Raw genomic sequence first — 11,774 nt, forward strand, 5'->3', positions numbered from 1 at the left:
TGCCCTAGTTTGCCTTACCAAATCGCATCACATCACATTTTTCTGAACTCTATCTGTCACTCATAGGCCCATCTGATCAAGGTCCCGTTGTACTCTGAGATAACATTCTTCACTATCCACAACAACATGAATTTTGGGGCCATCGGCAAACTTACTAACCAGCCCTCCTATGCTTCCATCTAAATCATTTATATAAAGTTATGGCTAAGCAGTGTCCCAGCACTGATTTTTGTGACACACCACAGGTCACAGGTCTCCAGTCTGAAATATAATACTCCGCCATCACTCTGTGCCTCCTGCCTTCAAGCCAGTCTTGGATCCAAACCATTAGCTTCTACTGGATTCCATGTGATCTAACCAGTCTACCATGAGGAACCTTTTCAAACACCTTTCCAAAGTGCATCCAAACAATTTTTACCCGCTCTGTCTTCACCAACCTTCTTTGTCACCTCTGCAAAATCCTCATGTTAGTGGGACATGATTTACATCACACCAACACCAGAGTCAGATGACTGGGAACAGTATGTGAAGCAAAATGTGTACATGAGATAACAAAATGTGGAGCTGGATGAATACAGCAGGCCAAACAGCCCACAGCCTCCACAGCCAGCAGCCCCAGAGGAGACAGCCACGCTGAGCCCTGCCGAATTTTCACCATCCCCCAGACCTCCCACTGACTGAGGTCAAATGGTTAGTCCTCAGTAAGGGGCTCACCTTTGTCCTCATTCACCCACACATCCACGAATGACAGTCACGTTAGGACATTGAGCAGTTTTTCTGCCACCTTTGCCTCTCCAGCTATCTTCTCCTCAATCCATCTTTGATCCGCCTCTCCCTCACTCCCTATTTATATCAGAACCCTCTCCCCATTCCGCTTTTCTGATGAAGGGTCTAAGCCCGAAACGTCAGCTTTTGTGCTCCTAAGATGTTGCTTCGCCTGCTGTGTTCATCCAGCTCCACACTTTGTTATCTCGGGTTCTCCAGCATCTGCAGTTCCTATTATCTCTGATCTAAAATGTGTACATTACTGGTTGAAAATAATGAAATAATTTCATTGTCTTCAACTTTAAAATCAAATGCTGGAGTCTGCAGCTCAAAAGATATCAGAACCACTGGGATCAGAGGAAACCCACAGTTCATGAAATGCCCAGGATTCAGGGTGATGTCACTGAGCAATTGCCCGTGTGTGATAACATCACCCACTTGAACACAGAGCATTCGGGTCTGCACAAACAGGTGGTGTGCACAAAGGATGTGACGGTCTGTGGAGTGATTGAAAGGAGATTGATCAGAATGATTCAGGAACTGAGGGATATTAATTGTAAGGTCAGGTTGGTGAAACTGAAGATGTTCTGCACAAAGCGAAGGAGACTGATGATCTTTGACAAAGATATCTCAGTCTATGATACTCCCAAACATCCCAGATGTCCTCTTTTTTCAAAAACCGCAACTTCCCCTCCACAGTGATCAAAAATACCCTCGACCGTGTCTCCCGCATTTCCCGCAACTCATCCCTCACACCCCCTATTCGCAATAATAACCAAAATTGAATACCCATTATCCTTACATACCACATGACCAACCTCCAAATCCAATGCATCTTCGTCTGACATTTCTGCCATCTGCAATCCGACCCCACCACCAAAGACATTTTTCCGTTCCTGCCCTTATCTGATTTCCGGAAGGACCGCTCTCTCTGTGATTCCCTTGTCCACTCCACACTCCCCTCCAGCCCCACCACCCCGGGCATGTTTCCCTGCAACCGAAGCAAGTGCCATGCCTGCCCCTATATCTCCCCCTTCACCCCCATCCCAAGCCCGAGGAAGACTTTTCACATCAAACAGATGTTCACCTGCACATCTGTCAATGTTATACACTGTATCCGCTGTTCCCATTGTGGCCTCCTCTACATTGAGGAAACTATACGGAGGCTTGGGGACCGCTTTGTGGAACACCTATCCTCTGTTCGCAACAAACAACTACACCTCCCAGTTGCGAACCATTTCAATTTCCAACCCCCCCAACTCCTTGGATGGCATGTCCATCCTGGGCCTCCTGCATTGCCACAATGATGCCACCTGAAAGATGCAGGAACAGCATCTCATATTTCGCTTGGGAACCCTGCAGCCCAAGGGTATCAATGTGGATTTCACAAGCTTCAAAATCTCCCTTCCCTCGACCACATGCCAAAACCAGCCCAGCTAGTCCCTGCCTCCCTAACCATTCCTCCCTTCTCAAGCCCCACCCCCATCCCCTATCCACTATCCTCACGCAACACCCTCCCGACCTATCCATCCTCCCTGGACTGACCTATCTCCCCTTAACTCCACACCTACAGTCACCTTCACTGGTTTGAACCCCAACTCTTTGACCTGTCTGTCTCCTTTCACCCTATCTTCTCCTTTATCCATCTTCTATCCGCCTCCCTGTCTCCCTATTTATTTCAGAATCCCCTTCCTCTCACCCATTTTTGAATAAGGGTCCCGACCTGAAACGTCAAAATTTCCTGCTCCCCTGAATCTGCTTGGCCTGCTGTGTTCATCCAGCTTCACACCGTGTTATCTCGGATGCTTGGAGACTGCTTTGTGGAGCACCTACACTACCCCCTCACTGACCAACCCCCACGCCCGCTTCCCACCTACACTAACCTCACCTCTACTCATCTCATTCCTGCTTCCTCGACCTGTCCGTCTTCCCTCCCACTACTCGCCCCTCCCTCCTCACTGACCAACCCCCGTCAAATCTCCCTACCTGCCTCACCTTTACTGGCTTTATCCCCAACTCCTTGACCTGTCCATCCTCTCTCCACCTATCTGCTCCACTATCTACCTTCTATCACTGCCTCCCCCTCTCTCTATTTCAGAGCTCTGTTCCCCTACTTCTTTTCTGAAGAAGGGTCCAGACCTGAAACATCAGCTTTCCTGCTCCTCTGATGCTGCCTGGCCTGCTGTGTTCATCCAACTCCACACCTTGTTATCTCAGCCTTCAGCATCAGCAGTTCCTGCTGCCCCCATCACCATTCATGACTGGTTGTAGCAGGATAGTTGCAATCCTTCCACTCTGTCTGTAATGCGTTAGTTCTGCTGTTTGTAATGCAAGCAGTTGAATGCAGTAGCTATAATGGGTTGGCATCAGTTTCAGGTACGCATGGATCTGACCCCGGCATGTTTGCCTGCACTCGTCACTGAACCATTGATCAGCTTCATGGGAATCATAGACTGAGGGATTATCCGGGACAAAGAGTCACAGATTCTGGTGGAATACAATTCTGCTTCTGCTGCTGCTGCTGTGGTTTCCATCACGACATGGATGCCCAGTTTTGAGCTGCAATAAGTGCAATGTAATGTTCCCCAGTTCAGACTGAGTCCCCATTGCCCTTGTACGCAGTGACCTACTCTATTTTCTGATGTGGTAACACTTACATTTTAATATTCTCATTCTACTGACAGTCTCTCCATGGTGTCACATCTCCAACTTGTCACATTGCTCAAAACCCTTTAACATATTCATCTGAACCTTTTCCTTTCCAGTAGGGACAACTTTGGGTGGCACAGTGGCTCAGTGGTTAACACTGCTGCCTCACAGCCCCTGTGATGTCGGCTCAATTCTACCCTCAGATGACTGTGTGGAGTTTGCCTGTTCTCCCGTGTTTGTGTGGGTTTCCTCCAGGTGGTCCACTTTCCACCCACAGGCCTAAGCTGTGCAGGCTCGGTGAATTGCCCATGCTAAAGTGCCCATTGTGTGGATTAGGTGAGTAATAGGGGGCTGGGTCTGGATGGCATGCTGTGAGGGTCGGTGTGGATTTGTTAGGCTGGTGGGCTTGTTTCCACACTGTAGGAAGGTTTTTAAAGTGAATGTTTCTCTCCCTGACCATGATTAAGAGCTCTGTACTGTCAGTGAGGCTAGAGTTGTGTAGTTTCAGAACCAAGTAATTTTTTCACCTTGCGCTGTCACTCAATTCTCAGTGTTTGGTGATCCATGTTGGACAGGGTGTTTGAGCAACTTTGACACACGTTTTTGGGATTTATTCAAAAACACAATTTGCTGAAGAAACTCAGCAGGTCTGTCAGCATCTGCAGAGTGAAAGCAAAGTTAAGCTGTTGGACCCAGTGATGCCTTTTCAAAGCTCCCAGTTTCTGCAGCAATTTTTCATTTTTCAGATTTCCAGCATGCACGGTGCTTTGTTTTGTTGAAAATCCAGTCAGTGCTGATTCATTTCTGGAGAAATTCAGCAGGTCGAGATGCATCTGTGGAGACGGAGAAACAGGGTTCAGGCTTTAAGTCCAGCAAGACCCTTCTTCAGAACTGAACAGGTTCGGGAAATGGCCTTTTTAATACCTTACCAGAGGTGGAGGAGGGCTAACAGAAAACAGAGGGTGTTGGGGTGCGGTGCAAAATACAAATCGGCTTTTAATTGTGTTGAAAGAGAAGCAGATGTACAATGGGAGTAAATAAAGTTATGAATGGGGGAGATGGGTTCCCTCAACTGAATGCAATGTTAACAAGACACAAACAAGACAAGGTCACATCGTCTGTGCCATATTGTGTTAATCATATCTTCATTAATAACCCTGAGTGTGTTGAGCATATGTGAACAATCTTATATGTCTACACACATACGCTGATTAAACAGTGTATATAAAATCATTTCTCCTCCGTTCCGTTGCAACCTATCGTGTTTTGTTCACCTTGTCAGTCGCCATTAATTCAGCCAAATTTATTCTGTCTCTTTCTCTGCATTTTATTTTATTCTGTCTTAGAAGAAGAAATTGCCTACTGGGCAATATCAAGTTCATCCTGTCCAGGCTGCACAGCCACTGTGCCCTCTTCCTTACTGTTTCTTAATCAATCACATAGATATTGTCTCTGACCCTTTCCTCCCAATAAGCAAAGCTATTGGAAATGTAATGTTTACTTTTGGGCTCAGGCTAAAAAAATTGGTCAGGAAAGGCTGTATAAACTGCAAAAAAATTGTTTGCAACTTTAGAAGCAAATTATTGAAAATATTGTGTTAAAGATAAAATGTTGCTTTATTAGGGCAGTGAGAGGAAAGTTCAGTGAAACCCACATTTCCTGTCTTTCTCCAGGTTGTTGTGGCCAGAGACAGTGTTTAGATTGGCAGTTGTTGTGATGGAGGAGACTTCGGTGAAATAACAACCTCTCATTTGGCTCTCAGGAAAATGGTTACATACGTCATCACAAGTGGATAACACGGCAGAATCATCGAGCCTGTGCAGAGAAAGTATCAACTTTCTCCTCTGTCTCTATCATTGTGAGAGGAATTGGAGATGGGCATTGAGTCCAATAGCAGGCAATGTCACCCAAACCAGGTATTGTTGTTACATTAAAAGTGTCAGAGTGAAAGGGGTTAACGGGAGCTGTTTGTTCAGTGACTCGAATTAATGTCAGTCTCCATGGATACTAACTGTGTCACTGGAGGGTTTCCCTCTTCTATTAATAAGGGGTTTCTCCCAATGCGTTATCCCACAGTATCTGTGGCTGTGGCATAATCAACACAATTGGGATCAGCAGCTCCAGGGAGAGGGAGAGATCAGAATCTGTGACCAGCAGATTGGGATGTTCCAAATTATGGATCAGAATCTCAGAACCACAGCCGGGAATGTTACAACAATGTGCCAGCATCTGAGAGGAATAGATTGGAATGTTCCAACAATGGACAGGAGTTTATCCTCTGGCCTTTACTATCTTTCTATCAATTGGGCGCCATTAACATTGTGGATAGAAGCTGCACTGATGGTTATTCAAGCTGGTTACTATCCCATCCTCGCTATTGTTGGTGTTCCCGGTAAGTCTCTCTATCTCTGCCCATTCATTTATTCTGTAAGCCTTTGTGACCAGCGACTCAATTTCTGAGCTCTGTAGTTGGCAAAGAAGGAAACTATTGTATTCACTTTCAATTACAAACTCAATTCTTATTCGAGGGTTTTTTTCACCTTCACTTACAAACCCCCGAGGAAGAATAAAAGTGTTCATAACCACCATTGGCCCATTTTGTCCTGAGCTGATTTATATCACAGTATTCCCTTTATCACCAATAATATTCCCAGTCTTCACTTCTGCCTCAGTGCTGTTTATGATTAAATCATAATCTGCTCCTTTCCAGTCGCATTTCTCTTCTGGCCACACTTGCAGTTACTAATATTTTGATTGTGTACTTATTCTTATCTCTCCCTCGACCTATGCCAGTTGTAAAGTGTGGAGCGAGTTTGATTCTAAAATGAGGTGGTCACAGCTTTGTGTCAGTGGTTTCAGCATAACCCGTCGATGGCCATCAAATGACAGTTTCATTGAACTGTTTAGATTCTAGAACTTTCCAAGTAGCAGTGGTGCCATGTCCATCATCTCCTAAGTGCAGTGCTCTGATGTGTTCACTTGTTGACAGAGGCCGTCTCTCTTCACCCCAACCCCCACTGACCCATTGCTGAGTGAATACATTAATTCTGTCTCCACAGAATAAGATATAGGAAATCTTCCAGAAATTCTACAGGACAGTGACTGTGAAAATGAGAAACTGTGGGAGATTAGAATTAATAAAGAGGAATTGCTCAAAACTAATTGAACTGAAGTTTGGTACTTTGCTCTGGTATGTCCCAGAGAATACATGGAGGTGGGAATAAAGCTTGTGAAAGAGTTACAGGGTCAGACAGCTCTTCAGTCCAACCAGTCCATGTCAAACATAATCCCAAACTATCCTAGTCCCATCTGCCTGGGCTTGGCCCATATCTCTCCAACTGTTTCCTGTTCATGAACTTGTCCAAATGTCATTTAATACTTGTAACTATGAGAAAGAATTATTGATTACCATTCAGAATTCTTCAGATTCGGGAATTGCCAGTTCCTGCAGAATGGAAGTAACTGTTGTAACGCACATTAAAAAAAACTGGACTGAGAGGGAAATCAAAATAAAAATACATTTTGGACAACTTGATATCTGTTATGAGGAAAATATGGAACCTTTTTTGAGGGCTTTAAAAACTAGACACTTGGGAAATCATGATATGACTTAGCAGAGTCAACTTAGATTCAGGAAATGGAAGTTATCTTTGGTAAACCTGTGCAGTTTATGTTAATTGAAACATCCAAAAATTTCAGATGTGTGTCCAAATTATCCCCAGAAATGTCTTCCATTGCTACTCCACCATCTTCCCTAAGATTCTATTCCTATTAACTCTAGCCAGTTCCTTCCTCATGATGTTTATTTTAGTTTCATCACTCAATTGTCATCATGTCACATCCAAATGCAAACAATACATTTAAACTGAAAGAGGGAGCTTTGAGAGATAAAACATGGAGAAAGATTGGAGTATTCATTAACTTTATTTATGTCATGTATATATGAGATAGAGAGAGAATATGGGTGATGAGATGTAAAAATAGAAAAAACTAGATTATCGACTGAAGTTGATGTACTTTCCTATTTGTTTTGGCAATTCCTGTGTGTTGTGATGCTTTGTCCACTGCATGTACGACTGAGTAATATGTATATAATAGTTGAAGCATCCACACATGAGAACCAGTGGGAGTGGTGTATTTGAATTTACAGAATACTTTTGATATGGTTGCACAGACGTGAGTGAATAAAATTAGAGTTGAGAGGTAAGGTGGAATATACTACATGAATTGAGAATTGTTTAGTTGAGACAATACAGAGAGTGGAGCCCTTTTCCAGGCTGAATGCTGCTACTTATGGGATATTACATGAATCAGTGTTTGGACCACAGTAATTTGAAAGGCATACAAACAATTTGAATGTGGCCAGCAACAGCATACATCTCATTTTGTAATGATTAAATGATGTGAGGTTGGGATGTGTTGTGGTCACAAAAGGGCCTGTATGTCCTTGATCATAGGTCACCAAAATTAGTACATGCAGGGGTATCAGTCATGAGGGAAGTAAATGGTATGTTGTCCTTCATTGTAAGATGATTCATGAACATGAATAAAACCATATGTCTGCACATGTACAGCCTTGATGAAAGAGTATTTACGGGCACTGTGCACAGGCTTGATCTCTTTTGTAAGGAAAGATCTCCTTGCCACAGACACAGTACAAATGGCCATCACCAGTCTAATCCCTGAGATGGTGGCACCATAAAGAGCGAGTGAACAAAGTGAGTGTTTGATATGTTGTGCTGTGAGAGAATCAGAGATTACTGCATTATAATTTCAAAGTTGGTGATGAATTCTTATATCCATAAAAGAAATTGATAGGGTGAGAAATCCCATACGTGACCCATGTAAATACATGTGGATTTTACATGTAAAATGACATAGAGCCCCACAGTGATTCAGAGAGAAGCGCAGGCTCTGAATGAACTCTCCCCACATTAATCTGTGACCCTACACTGAACGCCATGTTGTTCACAATCCTGACAGCAGGCATAATACCCTCTTTGTGACATTAGCCAGACCAACCAGATTCTGATCTCCATAGAGAATGCAAGCATGTCTTTTCAGAGGATGCCACTTGTGATTTTGCACAAAGCATTAGGCTTCCCACCACACTACTGTAAAACTGCATTAAAGTACTGCATGTGTACCATGAACAATGGAGGCACGTTGAACAGCGTGAAGCAGACTATCTGTACAGCCTAGCTCCATTTGCTTGTCATGTTACCTCAGTCTGTTTTCATGTCAGTGACTGTAGGGTCTCAATGGCCTTCTCCTTTCAATATGTAGGGGCTCAAGGGGCTGTATAGCAGGGCCAAATGCTGAATTGATCCACCCTGGGTTCCTAAGGAACAGTTGGATGTGTGAACTCATGTGACATTGCTGTAACTGTGAGATATTATTTTATGTTGGTTTCTTTTAAGAGAAGGATTGAACGAGAGGCACAAAGCTGTTTAGTTAAGACCATTGAGTAAACAGTCTTGAGAGGCCTTGGGTTTTTGTTTTAATGCAGCCTGAATGAGTGTGACGAGCTCTCACAGATCAGAATTTCTGAGTTTTGCTTTTCAGTTGCATCAGAAGCTACTGGTGTCTCAATGGAGTTGGAAGCTTCAGTGAATGTCTCCTGGCTGCAGAATTTTCTTTGGATGATTGGTTCCTCATCCTGAATTGGAGAACTGCATGTGAGAACCTGTGAATGAATTTTATTTCTTACCAAAGTGTCTGTTTATGGGCTGTTACTATGCTGGAACAGCTAATTAGTAATATTTGCTGTAGCTATTATACTATTAGGTTATCCACCAGAGCGAGGTTATTCTAAGTTCCTCTTTTTTGGTTCTACTTTGACTACAGTGTTTAAATAAATCATGTTTTGTTTAACATCTGTCAACTATTTCATTAACGTATCTCTGAATAAATGTCAACAGAAAGGCACCACAGACCTCTGGGGAAGAGATTTCCCACTCCAAATGCCCTTTTAGAATTTCTTCTCGTCCACCTGATGGAATCAGAAAGTCACACAACGCAGAAACTGATTATTTTCCCCCACTGACTTGATATGTAATCTGATCTATTCCCATTTGCAAATATTTGGTCCATATCCCCCTCAACTTTTCCTATTCATGTACCAATCCAGATACTTTTTTAGCTGTGTAATTGCACACACCTTCACCACTTCTGACAGCACTTTCTGATCACACATCTCTCTCTGCGTGAAAACTTTGCCCTAAGTTCCCTTCTAGGTCGTTCCCCTCTCACATTCAACCTTAGCACTTTAATTTTGGCCTCCCCTCTCCTGGGAAACAGACCTTGGTTATTCAGACTATTCATGTCCCTCATGATCTTATAAACATCTGTCATGTCACCCTTCAGCCTCCAGCACTCCAGGGGAAAACACTTCAAACTGTTCAGCCTCTCCTGACAGTTCAAACCCTCCTGTCCTTGAACATCCTTGTAAATCTGTTTTTTCTGTGCCTCTCAAGGTTAACAATATCCTTCCTTTAGCAGAGCCAACCGATATGTGCACAGTATTCTTAAAGTGGCCTCATCAATGTCCTGTACAGGAGCAACATGCCATCCCAACCCCTATACCCAATGCTCTGACTGATTAGGGCAGTCATGACAAATGTGTCCTTCCCTACCCTGTCTCACATGCTACTCCACATGCAAGGAACTATGTGTGTGCACTAAAGGTCTCTTTATTCAGCAACAGTCTCCAGGGCCCTAGCATTGACTGTATAATGATAGAAAGCAGTGAACTCAGAGCTGCTACTTGCGGCACACCGCTGGTCACTGGTCTCCAGTCTGTAAAACAATCCTCTGCATTCAAGCCAATTTTGAATTCAATTGGCTAGCTACTCGTCTGGATCCCACGTGAGCCACCATTACTAATCTGTTTACAATTCCGAACGTTACCGAACACCTTCCTGAAGCCCATATAGAAAATGTCTACCACACAGCCTTCATCAACCTTCTTTATCACCTCTTCAAAATAATCAAGTTAGTGAGACACGATTTTCACTGCACAAAGCCATGCTTACTATCCCTAATCAATACTTACTTTTCCAACTGCTTGTAAACCCTATCCCTTAGAATCCCCTCCAACAACTTACCCAGCACTCATGTCAGCCTCTCTGGTCTATGGTTCCCTGGCTTGGCTGGTCACTGTTTCCTTTTCCAGTCCCACTCCTCCACTGGTCACAGCAAATTTTATATGTAAGCAGGTTGGTGATGTGGCCGATGATATAGGGCTCAGACTGCGTCAGGGTCGGTGTAAGGAGCAAGTCAGGCAGTTTTCTTTAATCTGCGAAAACAACATATTTATGATCAAAACAAATTTACTCAAAAAATGATAATAAAATGTGAGGCTGGATGAACACAGCAGGCCAAGCAGCATCTCAGGAGCACAAAAGCTGACGTTTCGGGCCTAGACCCTTCATCAGAAAGGGGGATGGGGGGAGGGAACTGGAATAAATAGGGAGAGAGGGGGAGGCGGACCGAAGATGGAGAGTAAAGAAGATAGGTGGAGAGAGTGTAGGTGGGGAGGTAGGGAGGGGATAGGTCAGTCCAGGGAAGACGGACAGGTCAAGGAGGTGGGATGAGGTTAGTAGGTAGCGGGGGGTGCGGCTTGGGGTGGGAGGAAGGGATGGGAGAGAGGAAGAACCGGTTAGGGAGGCAGAGACAGGTTGGACTGGTTTTGGGATGCAGTGGGTGGGGGGGGAAGAGCTGGGCTGGTTGTGTGGTGCAGTGGGGGGAGGGGACAAACTGGGCTGGTTGAGGGATGCATTAGGGGAAGGGGAGATTTTGAAACTGGTGAAGTCCACATTGATACCATATGGCTGCAGGGTTCCCAGGCGGAATATGAGTTGCTGTTCCTGCAACCTTCGGGTGGCATCATTGTGGCACTGCAGGAGGCCCATGATGGACATGTCATCAAGAGAATGGGAAGGGGAGTGGAAATGGTTTGCGACTGGGAGGTGCAGTTGTTTTTTGCGAACTGAGCGGAGGTGTTCTGCAAAGCGGTCCCCAAGCCTCCGCTTGGTTTCCCCAATGTAGAGGAAGCCGCACCGGGTACAGTGGATGCAGTATACCACATTGGCAGATGTGCAGGTGAACCTCTGCTTGATGTGGAATGTCATCTTGGGGCCTGGGATGGGGGTGAGGGAGGAGGTGTGGGGACAAGTGTAGCATTTCCTGCGGTTTGCAGGGGAAGGTGCCGGGTGTGGTGGGGTTGGAGGGCAGTGTGGAGCGAACAAGGGAGTCACAGAGAGAGTGGTCTCTCCGGAAAGCAGACAGGGGAGGGGATGGAAAAATGTCTTGGGTGGTGGGGTCGGATTGTAAATGGCGGAAGTGTCGGAGGATAATGC

The sequence above is a fragment of the Stegostoma tigrinum genome, chromosome 11 (assembly GCF_030684315.1).
Source record: "Stegostoma tigrinum isolate sSteTig4 chromosome 11, sSteTig4.hap1, whole genome shotgun sequence".
Taxonomy (NCBI): domain Eukaryota; kingdom Metazoa; phylum Chordata; class Chondrichthyes; order Orectolobiformes; family Stegostomatidae; genus Stegostoma; species Stegostoma tigrinum.